Genomic DNA, 13,660 nt, shown 5'->3' with positions numbered 1-13,660 from the left:
CAAGCGCTTGGGCCCCTGCATCGGTGTGGGAGACCAGGAAGAAGCTCCTGGCTCCTGGCTTCAGTTGGAAGACCTTTCTCTCTGTGAAACCACTAGTTCACTTGGGAAGAGCTCTGAATCACCAGTGGTTATGGACTCCTCAAGGTGAGTCAGAGAGTTCTGGGCCACAGAGACCTGAACTTACTTACTTCAGCTGGTCCCCGCACCAGACTAGTTTTCTGGCATTAACATCTGGATTTGAACCAGCTGTACTGTAACCGTTATGACTCTCTCTGGATCCTGGATGCCTACCTCCTAAGAAAAAGGAAATCCGAGAAGAAATGGTTCCGCTCCTGTCCTTGCGAGTCCTGTGGTATTAGCTTACAGAATCAAAGACTACTGTCACATGGCATTTGGCGGCTGTCAATCACAGCTCACCAAGTCATGTCCCCAGCGTTATTCTCAGAGATACTCGCTAGGAGCCACCACCTACCCATGCCAGCCAAGTGGAAAATGGTGAGGGGTGAGAGAGCCTGGGGTAGCTAGAAGTTTGCCTCATTGTATACACTACAAGTCAGAGTCTTCTCTAATGAATACCATTCCAATCATCATAAAAATATTTTGAAGTTCCAGCCAGCAGCTCCTCTAAAGTACTGCCTGACTTGCTTAAAACAAATTCACTGCACACGAGTATCTCAGATTTCATAATGTCATGCTCCTACTGTAACCCCCATCCAGAGCCCATGACAGCAATCCCAAATTCCTAAGCATTCGAGTCTCCTGAAACTGAGATAGCAAAGCCAAAGGCCTACAGGACTAAACCGAAAATGTAAAGTAACTGGATGATGGCATTAAGGAGTCCTGGGACCGTGACCACCAGGGACCGCAGGCTTGTGCACTGTCCGTGGAAAATGGCCACTACCCAACTGAAGATGACTGACCTGACAGATCTGACCCTTTAAAAGAGCCCCAGATGCAGAGGTTTGCTGGTTTCTTTACAATTTTTGGAGCCTTTTTGTAGTCCCAACTGTAACACTTCTGCAAGCTTAAAACATTCAGGGGGCTGCCTGTTTACAACCCTACACTACACGAGACCCCCGTCATCCTCCCTGTTTCTCCCTGCTCTCTAACAAGCATAAGCACACAGGACACCTTCCTAACTCCAAACCTCTGCTCACTCCACAGCTCCCCACCTATTCCAGGCCACGGGACACCCCGAACAGTTCAGCCCACCTCCTTCCTTATTCCAAAAAGCTCTTCTAAGTCACACCAGCGCAGAGTACTCTCACCTTCCTTCAGCTCCACAGGTGCTTACTCTTCATTTTAGCACTGAACCATCTCAACCCGCTCCTTCACCGCGGTATATCCCATCTTTCCACCTAGACAGTGAACGTCCCGCAGCTCCCCCCACCTTCAGCACTAGTAAGGACAGCACTGTATGTGAAAATTCTCTTGGTGCTTTTCAAACGGTGGGTTATGAGTCATTCGAGACTGTTCAGATCAACTTACGGGAGACAACGGCATTCATTTTTTAATGAAAAATAGACTAGAACATAAAAATGGCATAGGAGATGGTACCAAATAGAGTTAGGACTTCATGAACTTATAGATTTTTACAACCATGACTACGTGTACTAGCTCATGATGTAAATTTTCTTAATGTAGGTCACAAACAGGGCAGAAAACACTGCTGCTCCATAATAAGTTAGCTCAACCACTGTTCCATGCAATGATTTTGTTTTTTGGACAGATATTCTCTATAAGCAAAAAAAAAAAAAAAAAAGATCCGCCCCATGGCCCACCTCCAAGCCCTCCTCAAGTCCTCTTCCCATGCTGGCTCACTGCTCCTGCATCCCAGAGAAATAAGGAGGCTAAGTAACTGTAATTGCATTGGCTCATTCTGCAACTTTTTGCAACTGTCCTTCAAACTCAGATGTTGCAAGTTGAGGCTTGGGGAATTTGTTCAGCAAATCACCCTAAGTCACCCTTGCAACAAGAAAGCAGAATTTAGACCTCAAGAAAAAAAGGAGGGGGCCTCTTCCACCTGCAGGTTGCCAAAATCCTGGGGACCAGCCATCCCCTAAGGTTGAGATGGGCCACGCCCTGGGAAGGGCAACATCCCCAGGCCCAGAATGCCCTTCCTCTCCTTTAGACTCATTCCCTCCCACAACATGAATGGGAAACCAGGCCAGACTGAAGATCTCAGAGGAGAGTAAAGTTCAACATATTCCAAAGCTCAACAATTTACACCTTCAGCAAATCCCATTCTACTACCCTTCAACCTCGAATCCTACCCTGGAGATCAGAAGAATGCATAGCTCCAATTCCCCAGAGTTGCTTCTCCAGCTTCAAGTTCAAGACCAGGCAATGTCATTTGAATGGCAACACAGGAGGGCAAAACAGAAGCCCTCTCATTCAGACTCCAGGTCTCATGCAAGCAGCATCCTCTGGCGCCCACTTGTTACCAGGAAGACTCCCCACATGTCCTCTGAGTGTCTTCCCCGTCCTGAGTCAGAGCCGCAGATGCTGGCAGGACACCTATATTTGGATATCTTGGCAAACACAAGAAACTTCTCTACAGCCTGAGTGTCAAGTACTTCTCTCCGAAGCACACATTGCTGATTTCTCCAGTTACCAACTACAGCAGCTCCAAGGCCCTGGCGTATAATCAATTTCCTCAAAGAATTAATTTTCATTCATCTCCGTCCCTCCCCCTGCCCCTGTCAACAGATTATTTCAACAGTAATATTTCTAAAGTCTTCTCTCTTTTCCTATTTCTAATGATGCCAGTCCAGAGCTGTGTGCTCCACAACTCCAACAGCCTGCTAACTGATCTGCCTCCTAACACCACTCTCCAAATGCTCTCTCGTTACATCACTCCCTGGCTCAAAAACCTGTCATGTCTCCCCAGTACACACAGGCTAAAGTGCAATTCCCCCGTCTGGCTTTCTAGGACTTTCACAATCCCAACCATTGTTCCTCTCCATCTTTATCTCCTACTGTTCAGGAAACATTCCAAATGGCCAAGGCCATCTCTTGCCTCTCGGGAAAGCCATGTCCATCCCCACCTGTGGACCATCGCACCTTCCGAAAAGACACTCCTGGCAGCAGCTGCCCACGCTCCCTTCTCTGACCCCTGACAGCACCTATTCCTCCAGCTCCACTGGACACTTAACCACGCCCTACCTGGAGATCTTGTTTCACAAGCTCAAGTCTGTGGGTCTGTTCCACCAGCTTATAAGGCCTAGGGGGAGTCATATGTGCATCTTCCATGCCTTCCCTCTCTGTGCTAACTGCAGGGACCTCAGCTGCTCCTTGGGAAACCCCTCCCACCCGTCACTTCTCTTACCTTTGTGCCTTGCCGGTGAGTTAGTCCTCACATGCATGACTTACTTCAAAACTCAGCGCTCCCAGCTCCTTCCCACATTCCAGTGTTTTCTTTACTTAATATACTCCCTGTTCCCCAGCTTGCACACTATGCAGGCAGCCTCAGCCTGTTAATTCAACTTGAGCTCTCAAATCACTTCCACCCCGTCAGCTGAGGCCTTACTTAGACTTCTGGTGTGCCTCCCGGCCACCTCCCAGAGAAGCCGGCATCGTGCTGAGATCACGCAGCTCCTCAAAGAACCTGTGGCGCTGACCTTAACTGCTGTGTTTCCTTGTGTTTCAAGTTCCTGGAGACCAGGAACCTCTGTTTACATAACACCTTAGGGGGTGGCAAGAAGACCTTCACCACCTGTTGATCACTAGCTGGGAAGCGAACTGCCCCAGCTTACACCTTTCTAGGAAAAGGGGAGTGAACAAAGTAGGGTGGGCTCGCAGGTCTTCCCGCACCTGGTGGCCTGCCCGGTGCAAGTCCTTCAGAACCACCTGGAAGGGCCCGGGCTGCCTGAGTCGGGAAGCAGGGACACCCCCTCACGGCCTGGCAGGTGGGCTTCTTTAGACCTCGGTGTCAGTTCTGAAGCCCCGGACTCCAAAGCAGGGAAGAAAACGCAGCCTTTGAAATTGTTTACACATGACAAACTCTCCGTCCAGGCCTCCACCCGGATACCCCATATGCCCACAGTGGCACCGTCAGTGAGGACCAAGGGTATGGCGGAGGCGAGGCAGGGTGAGAGCGCGGGGTGGAGAGGAGCGGCGCCCAGAAAGGGAGAGAGGGTGCGGGGAAGCCGGCGGGTGGAGGGCGTGTCGCGCCGCCCGTCCCGCAGCCCGGCGCTGCTCGCTCGCTCTCTCGCTGGAGTGTGCAGGAGCGCGCGGGGCGCCGGGAGGACTGGGATGACGGCCCAGCCGGAAAGGGTTGGGGAGGGGGCAGGTTAACCGGTCAGACTCCCTCCGAGAGGCGACTCTGGACAAGCCCTCAAAGTTGGGGAGGGGGATCCGATGGGAGCGCAGGCTGCCGACAGATAAACAAGGTGGCGCACGAGAGAGTGGGCGGCCGCCCCCACCCAGCCACCCAGCCCGCGCGGGCACTGCCGCAGCGCCCCGCCCGCCGCTGCCCTGGCCACGCCGGCCTCCCGGCCCCCAGGCCGCGGGTCCGGCCCGCGCAGCTGAGCGGAGCGTGGGAAGTTCCCGGCCGCCCCCGTCCCCGGACTGCAGCTCCTGCAAGCGAGATCCCCCGCGCAGCTCACCTTGGCCCGCTGCGAGCGGCAGCGCGGGCCGGGCGGCTCCCGCTCCGACGGCTCGCCTCCGGGCTGCAGCTGCCGCGGCCCTGCCCGCCCACCCGGCGCGGCCCGCGGCCCCGCTCCGCTCCGGCCGCCCGCCCGCCGAGGATCGGTTCGCGCCCACCTGGCCGGCCAGCCCTCCCCTCTCCGGGACACTGCGCTCACGTACGCGGCCGCGGCCACAACCCGGCCCGGATTCCGCGCCAGGGAAGGGAGCGCAGGAGCGCGCCAGCCCGCGAGCGAGCAAGCGAACGGGCGCCGAGTCGGGACACACCCCCCGCGCCGCCCCCACCGGCCCCAGGCACGGCGCGCGCACGCTGCCCGCGCGCCCCGGGCCCGCCCGAGTCCTCCGTGCACGCACCGCGCTAGCCCGGCGTACACACCCCCGGCCGCCCGTAGACAGTCGGTGCTCAATAAGTGCCTGAGCGACTCCCCGCGCACATGCGCACTTGAACCTGACCGAGTTGTGACACCCACCCACCCCCGTCCCCGCCCCCAAGTCGGAACCGGCAGCTGCAGCCCCGAACCAAACTTGAGTGTTTGCTTTTTTTCCCCTGAACCGCAAGCCGAGCCAAAGTTTCTCGCTGTTGTTTTTCCAGGCCTGGCTCTGGGACAGGCTTCTCCGAGAGAGGCCGAGCTCGCCCGAGGGCGGGAAAGGAAGCCAGAAGCAGGGCTCGGGCGCCGCGGGCCGGAGCTCGGCGGGGGCCGCGGGGACTCGGGCGGCGCGGCCCGCGCGCTCGGAGCGAGAGGCGACAGGAGCGCTGAGGAGCAGCCTTCGCGTGTGCCTTTTGTTTTCTACCCTATCTTATGGCATTTTGCTCGTTTGTAGTTGTAAACTGAGGCGTTGTTTACTGATTCTGGAATTAAGAAGGAGAAAGTTAACTATTAGCCTTCAACCCTTATGTAAACAGTACTAGTTGCTTTTGGCACCGTCGGGCTCCCTTTTGGATAATTTGTAACAAGGAGCATTGAAGCTGTTCCATTGTGTTGCTCTATGTTTTTCCTAGATAAGACCAGAGCCGCAACGGTAGTGAGGACGCCCAGTGTCTATACTTGGAAGCATATAATTTATAGTGACGCAAATTTAACGAATAGGAAAGTCGTCATTCCTCTTCCCCCCGAAAGTTTGCAAAAGAATTTTTGCACATAAATTCTGAGTTTCCAGTTCACCTTCAACTTGAGCTCTGCTGTTTTTCCTGCACCAAAGGCAGTGGGAGTGTGCTGGAAAGGGCTGGTGTCTGGAGTTGGACAAGCCTGACCTGCGGTCCAGATTTAACTGCTGAACTAGCTTTCTGGTCTTCAGCAGTTTCTTCAGCTCTGAACCTCAGCCTCACTATCTGTAAGGCAAAATAAAAACCACACAGATGTAGGGCCTACTTCATAGCGAACAGCATTTTCCCTCCCCCCACTACCCATTGTGTGTTAAATACAGTTATCTAAATTAGAATGCAAATTCCTATAGGACTCCGACTTTCAACTGGGGGCAACTTCGCCCCCAGGAGACACTTGGCGATGTCTGCAGACAGTTTTGATTGTCACAACTTGGGGCGGGGTGCTAGTAGCATGGAGAGGGCAGAGGCCCAGGATGAAGCTAGACATCTTGCAGTAGGCAGGGCAGCCCTCACGAGAAAGGACCGTCTGAACTGTCACCAGTGCCCTTGCTGAGAAGTCCTGCCCCAGGGAAATCCTGCTCTGCAGTCGGTCCCCCAAGATGGCTTCCACCTTTTAACTCTCAGCTTCTACACGTTTCTGTCTTGCAAGCATTGTGGGGATCACAGCCCTGATCTTAATACACAAAGTCTTCCCTTCACATTGAAGTGCGGATCAGAGTTTTACATTTTATTGTTAAAGGAATATTTTAGTTAATTAACAAAGTATGCTCCCTTATTACTAAGGTATTTGTAAACACATTACATATTACTACCAGTTCATAAATAGTTTTATGTTCTTATTTCCATTCTTCCCAAACAGTGTTTTGCTCATTTCTGAATGTGCATTTCTCTTCTTATTTCCTGGCCTAGCCTGAAGTTTCTAATATGATCCCTGCCCCCAAGGAACACACAGCCTCCTTGGTAGTGGATTAATGCACATGAAACAATTAAGGAACAATGCAAAGATAACATATAATTAAACTTCAATTGCAGTGCCCAGATTAAGGTGCTCAGAGGAAAGGGAAATGGGTCTCAGCAACAGCCCTGTGCTTGCCTTATGGGGCTGAGGTGTTCAGGAAATGTTTGCCGAACAAAATGAAATCCTTAGTGAGGGTCTCTTGCACAGGTGGAAGTGGAGCTAGTACATAAACTCCATACAGCGTTCAAACGGCCGGCTGTTAGAAATGGATGCTGGTTCTTTTTCTTAAGACATCTAGTTCAAGTATTAAACAAAATGTATGTGTTTCCTAAAATGGACTTCAATAAAGCCAAAACTCTCATTCAGTTGACAAATATTTAAGTATCTGCTGTGTACAGAGTGAGCCAAAACAGTCTCTAAAGCTGAGCGGAACCCATGGCTTGTTCTCATGGAGACTGTGTCTTGCAAACCCAGGCTGTGAGCAGGCACAGGCTTTCTCCCAACATGTTGGACACATACCCCCTTTTTGCTACAGGTAGCTACTTGTTCGGTGTGCGTTCCAAACTTCTGCACGTTCACGCCGACTCAGAGAGAAGTTCCCATCACAAACATCCATTCCTGAACACACACCCACCCAGCACTCTGCACCTTTACACGGAATCCCAGCTCTGTCCTGCACGCTGTGCGGCACTCACATGATACAAAGCAAGATGCTCAAGGAAAACCGCCATTTGCTCTCCAGTCTTGTCCCTGCTCACGCTTCCCTGTGAAAGTTTGCTCTTCTCAGAGGGTGTCCTACCTTAGAATTGCCCTTCACCTTGCTTTAACCCACACACTGGCCCCCTACTAATGTAGGCATCTTGTACCTCATTCACATCAGATCAGCTCTTCAGAAATTGTACCACCCATTAGCCCAGGTTAAGCAAAGCACATCCTGGCTCTACCTCCTCTTTCCTGCCTCTTACTATATGGACACATGTATAGGCGACGTAATAGGACAGCATGAGTCTGAGACTGCCACTCTCCCCAACTCCCAGGTACAGCTACTTCCAACCTTGCTTCCCTCCAATCCACTCTTTGCTTTCCTTCCCCTCCATTCCCCTTCCTTGTCCTTCCCTTCTCCTCCTCTGCCTTCCCTTTATTTTTGTTCCTTTTCTTTTTAATTTTTACCTATTTGAAAGGCACAGAGGCAGCGAGAGATCTTCCATCTTCATTCCCTCAAATGCCTGCAACTGCTAGAGCTGAGCCAGGCTGAACCCAGGAGCCATGAACTCAATCCAGGTGTCCTCCATGGGTAGCAGGGACCCAAGTACTTGGACCATCTTCCTCTGCCTTCCCATGCACATTAGCAGCAAGCTCAATTGTAAGCAGACCAGCCAGGATTTGAACCAGGTACTCCAAAATGGTATGCCAGTATCACAAGCAACAGCTTAGCCTGCTGCACCACAGTGCTGGCCCCACCCTCTCTACCCTTAACCTGGCTCTCCCTTCTTGCTTTTAGGGGCCAGCTTAGATGGCATTTTCTCTGAGAAACTTTCTCTGGACTCCAAGACTGGGCTAAGTGCCCCCTTTTTGTCCAAAAGCACTACACACTGACCTCCCACTCATTGTACTCAAATCTCCAATCTCTCATCCTGATCCTCCACAAAACTAAACACTTTGAGAGAACAAGAAGTGTGCTTTCACCATTACATATACAACACCCAGCGCAGTGCCTGAAATGTAGCAGGCACTTAATAAACATCTGTTAATAAATTAGTTGTTGATTGGATGTAGGCAACAGAATAGAGTTATTCCATGGTGCAGGCAATCCCTGGTTCAAAGCATGCCTTAGAAATGCTCAGCAGATTCCAAGGCTACTAAAGTCCTTCTGTAAAGTAGTTCAAGGCTGACGGAATGAGCTTGCTCTTTGGGCTCCACCAGAGCCCAATCTGTACCTCACCTGGTTTCCTGAACTCCAGACCTTATCAGTAATGACCTACTTGGCATCTCCACTTGGATGTCTAATCAGATCTTCAGTGTACCACGAATGCCAGTGTACCCAGACTTCTAATTTCCCTCCAAAATCTGCTCCTTATCATTTCAGTAAATGTCAACTCCATTCTTCTAGTAGCTCAGAAACAAACAAAAACTAGGAGTCATCCTTCACTTCTTTTTTTTTTTCTCACTTTCTCCTGCTCCCCAACCAATCCATCAGAAAATCTTGTTGGTTCTATCTATGAGATAGATCCAAACTCTGATTAACAGCCCACTTTCCAGCACAATCTCCCTATTCCAGCCACCTTCTCTCTAAAATGACCTCCAGTCAATGCTCTGGCCCCACCACCCACCACTCTTCCCTGGATCACGCAGCTCCACCCACACAGAACTCCCACTTAGGTTTTTCCAAAGCTACTCCTTAGGGCTGGAATGATCTTCCTCCAGATATGCTTCATCACTTGATTCAGGTCCCTGTTCAAAGCACCCTTATGAGAGAGACAGTCTCTCACCAAAGATCTAAAGCAGCACCACCCACCATCCCTTTTACCCTGTTTTATTTCTCTTCTTGGCATTTGTCACCACCTGACGGTCTGTCTCCATCCCCTCCACTCTAAGTTCTGAACAGAGACTTCATTTCTGCTTACTAATGTATCCTCAGCTTTTACAACAGTGTCTGACATACAGGAGACATCCATTAAATTATCATCAGTTATAATCAAGGTTCGGGTTAGATGACCAAAAAATCACTTCTGAACCAGGTCACTGTCCATTACTTCAGTCCTGACTAGTCCTTCCAGCATTCAGAGCATCCTGGTACCAGGAGACAGTTGTTAGCCACTCTGCTTCTCATTCACTTAGTCTCCAGACCACTGTTTCCTCTAGGACACACACTTCTAAAAACAGCTTCTGTACCACAATTTCAAAGCAGGCTATGAATTTTAAATGAAAACAATAATTCCGTACTGCTAAGTTTGTATTGGTAACATACTTCATATTGTTCTTTTGATTGAGAAAATTCTAACGTATTTGAATGGGCAAAAACAGGCCCAGAATCTACTTGAAGTATTTTCATTCTACAAAGCACAGGAGTCAGGAATTCTAAAGAGAGTGGTTTGTAAGTATGCCTGGGGCCAGTGGCATCTTCACTCTGATCTACTGGATCTGTAAGGCTTCCAGTGGAGGAAGAGGGCCTTGCATTCCATTGAAAAGAAAGGATTGATAGGTTGCAAGGAGGTTGTTCTAGGCTTAAGGGTATTCCTGAAGTGTCTTGCTTCGATCTGCACAGAGACATTTTCACAGAAACAAGCTCCCACATGTGTAAAGTTACACACCAGTGCATAACTCCCAGAGCGCTGCCTGTTTCCTCCTAACTCTGAAACTCTGTGAGTTTGAGCAAGAGTTTGTATTCAAAAGGGGAGGGGGAAGAAAAGGAGCTGGCTTTGGGAACACGGAGCCTAGGCCTAATGACTCTGGGTATGAAAGAATGTGTAAGCCTGGGCAGGCTCTCTGTGCACATCTGGTTTTTTCCTTTTATGCTTCTATGATTTCTATGACACAGGAAATCCATTCTGGAACAACCCTGTCTGCTTTCTAGTGAGCGCATAAAAAAAAATGGGGATTAAAATCATGTTTATCTCACTGTCCAAGGAAAGATGATAAAATCCAGAACAGCACCATTTTGAGGGTGGATCAATGGCAGCTTCCTCCAGTACTGTGTCCCCAGGGAGGTGCTGGTAACTGGGCTGGAGGAGTGGAAGGCCACAGAAAAGATTTCTGCACTAGCTGGCTGTGGCTCCCACTCTGAAACATACCAGGTATAGGAAAATACCACATGGTGAAAATACCAATCCAGCCCAACTCACCAAGCATTTCCACGGATCCAAACCTCACTGGGAACCCTTCTTCATCAGGCTTCCATGTTATAAACTCTGCAGACCACCTCTCATAGAAGGTCTTTCAGAGGGACCACCGCAGCCAGCGTGGCCCAACCACAAGGGCAATAGTTCACAGCTGTTTAAGAGAAGTATCAAACAAGGTAACTGCTATGTTGGGATGTGGTTTGTCTCCCCAGAGTTTATGTTTTGGGGGCTTGCTCCCAGTGTGGTGGTGGTAGGACTTGTGGAAGTTGGTTAGGTCATTGGAGGTATCACCCCTTGAAGAGATTAACGCTGGTCTCATGGTGGGTTGACTCTTGCAACAGTGATTGGTTATAAAAATGAGCAAGCCTTGGAGCTGGCTTTGTGGCACAGTGGTGAAGGCACCACCAGCATCTCATATGGGCACTGATTCATGTCCCGGCTGCTCCACTTTTTTTTTTTTTTTTTAAGATTTATTTATTTATTTGATAGGTAGAGTTACAGACAGTGAGAGCGCCAAACAGAGAGAAAGGTCTTCCTTCTGTTGGTTCACTCCCGAAATGGCCGCAATGGCCAGAGCTGCATCGATCCGAATCCAGGAGCCAGGTGCTTCTTCCCGGTCTCCGATGCGAGTGCAGGGGCCCAAGCACTTGAGCCATCTTCCACTGCTATCCCAGGCCATAGCAGAGAGCTGGACTGGAAGAGGAGCAGCCAGAACTAGAACCGAAGCCCATATGGGATGCTGGCACCGTAGGCAGAGGATTAATCCAGTGCGCCACAGCACCCCACCCCCCCAGCTGCTCCACTTTTGCTCCAGCTCTCTGTTAATGTACCTGGGGAAGAAGTAAGAAGTGGAAGATAGCTAAAGTACTTTGCTGCTGCCACCCACGTGGGAGACACAGATGAAGCAACTGGCTCCTGATTTTGGCCTGGCCCAGCCCTGGCCCTTATGGCCATCAGGTGAGTGAACCAGGGGATGGAAGATCTCTCTGTCTCGCTTCCTCTCTCTGAAACTCTGACTTCCAAATAAATAAATTAATTTTAAAAAAAGATCAAGTAAAAGTAAACATGTATAATTTTCATGTATCATTTAAAAATGTTTTAAACACTATTGAAAGTGCATCAGCCAGTAAGAAGTGAAAAATTGGCAGAAAAAAATGCACATTGTGAATGTCAACCTGTGCCAACTTCTCTTTTAATTTCTTGTGTTCTGGTCAATATGCAGTTTATCTACAGTCATGTGACTTTGCTCTCAAAGCTTTTATTTTTCCTTTCCACCCTGTAGCAGGATCACTCCTCACCCCTCATGGAAGAAAAGGCTGCTGGCCTTTTCTTCAGTGAACTTACCAGAGTTTCACTTTTGCCTGTCCACTAAACTGTGTCATCTCTCACATGTATTCCGTGCTGTTCAGCAGCCCCATGAAAGCATCCTGGCCTCTCCCTTAGTCTTCCACAGGACCAAGCTACTTCCCAAGGCACGGGTGCCTGCCAGAATCCAGACCACCCTGCTGGTCAAGAATGGCCCAGATCCAGAGGCAATGATCATGTTGGAGAACTGCAGTACCACAGTTCTTTTTTTGCAGGGGTGGGGGGAAGAAACAAAGGGGGATATAAGTAATGTGAGTTGTTTGTTTGTTTTCAGATACTTGAAAAGCAGATCAACAGAGGGAGAAAAAGTGAGATGTTCCCTCCATTGTTTCACTCCACAAATGCCTGCAACAACCAGGACTGGACCAGGCCAAAACCAGGAGCCTGGAACTACATCTCAGTCTCCCATGTGGGTGACAGGGCCCCAAGTACTTGAGCCATCGTCTGCTGCCTCCCAGGCTACATTAGTAGGAAGCTAGACTTGGGAGTGGGGCTGGGACTTGAACTACCCCTGTGATATGGAATGTGGATATCCCAAGCATTGGCTTAATCTGCTGCACCATGACACCCACCCCTGATTTTTTTTTTTTTTAATTTGATAGGAAGAGAGAGAGAAAGGGGGGAGGTTGGTAGAGAACATGCTGTCATCTACTGGTTCACTCTCCAAATGACTGCAATGGCTGGGGCTGGGCCAGAGCCAGGAACCAGGAGCCCAGAAGGCAATCTAGTTCTGCCACATGGGAGCAAGAACCAAATTACTTGGGCCGAAACTGCTGCTTGCTTGCTAGGGTCTGTATTAGCAGGAGGCTGAAGTCAGGAGCCACAGCTTGTCATCAAACCCAGGCACTCTGATGTGGGATGCAGGCATCTTAACCACTTGGCTAAATTCCTGCTCCCAGAGTTTTTAACAAAGCACACAGGATGTCTGCATTCACTGTGCATACCATGGCAAGACAGAACCATAAAGCATGGAGATAATTACAATATCTGCAATACCACACCAGCAGTCCGCCAAATACTCATTCCTAGGGATTTGGAGTTGATCAAGTGAACAATTTCTTTTTTTTTTTTTTTAAGATTTATTTATTTATTTGAAAGGCATATCTACAGAGAGGCAGAGGCAGAGAGAGAGGTCTTCCATCCTCTGGTTCACTCCCCAATTGGCCACAGTGGCCAAAGCTGAGCCAATCTGAAGCCAGGAGCCTGAATCTTCTTCCAGGTCTCCCACATGGCTGCAGGGGCCCAAGGACTTGGGCCATCTTCTACTGCTTTCCCAGGCCATAGCAGAGAGCTGGATCGGAAGTGGAGCGGCCGGGACTCGAACCAGCACTCTTATGGGATGCCGGCACTGCAGGCGGCAGCTCTTCCTGCTACGCCATAGAGCTGGTCCCAGTAAACAACTTCTTGACAAATAAAATAAAAATATTTTTTTAAAAAGTCTTTCCACCATAAACCAATCAGATAAAACCCCAAATATAAGACTGTTTCTAAAAGCCTTTTTAAATTTTTTTATTTATTTATTCATTTGAGAGGTAGAGAGACAGAGACAGACAAACAGAACGAGAGATCTCCCGTCTGCTAGTTCACTGCCCAGATGCTCACTGGGATTAGGAGCAGGGCCAGGAGTTGAACCTAGACACTCCTAAATGGGATAAGGGTGTCCCAACCAGCATCTTCACCACTAGGCAAAATACCAGCCCTATAAAAGCATTTAAATGCTGCCACTGGGGCCGGTGTTGTGGTACA

At 49.7% G+C, this 13,660-nt stretch overlaps 1 protein-coding gene across 5 annotated transcripts in view; it reads right to left on the bottom strand.

Moving 5' to 3' along the window:
• ZNF395 (zinc finger protein 395) overlaps positions 1 to 13,660 on the bottom strand; it is a 95,866-nt gene that overhangs the window by 41,362 nt on the left and 40,844 nt on the right. Inside the window, exon 1 of one of the 5 annotated variants that reach the window (XM_051831758.3) lies at positions 5,002 to 5,089. The exons of 1 other annotated variant lie outside the window; for it this stretch is intronic. The gene's annotated coding sequence lies outside the window, so the exon portion shown is untranslated. Of the gene's footprint in view, positions 1 to 3,328; positions 3,890 to 4,607; positions 4,915 to 5,001; positions 5,090 to 13,660 lie in introns of those variants that run through there. 3 more of the 5 variants (XM_051831757.3, XM_051831747.3, XM_089325451.1) reach the window with 3 other exon arrangements.

The sequence above is a fragment of the Oryctolagus cuniculus genome, chromosome 2, assembly GCF_051225735.1.
Source record: "Oryctolagus cuniculus isolate XC-2025 breed Fujian yellow rabbit chromosome 2, ASM5122573v1, whole genome shotgun sequence".
Classification (NCBI taxonomy): domain Eukaryota; kingdom Metazoa; phylum Chordata; class Mammalia; order Lagomorpha; family Leporidae; genus Oryctolagus; species Oryctolagus cuniculus.
The sequence above is the reverse complement of the archived record's forward strand: the minus strand, read 5'-3'. Positions and strand labels throughout refer to the sequence as shown.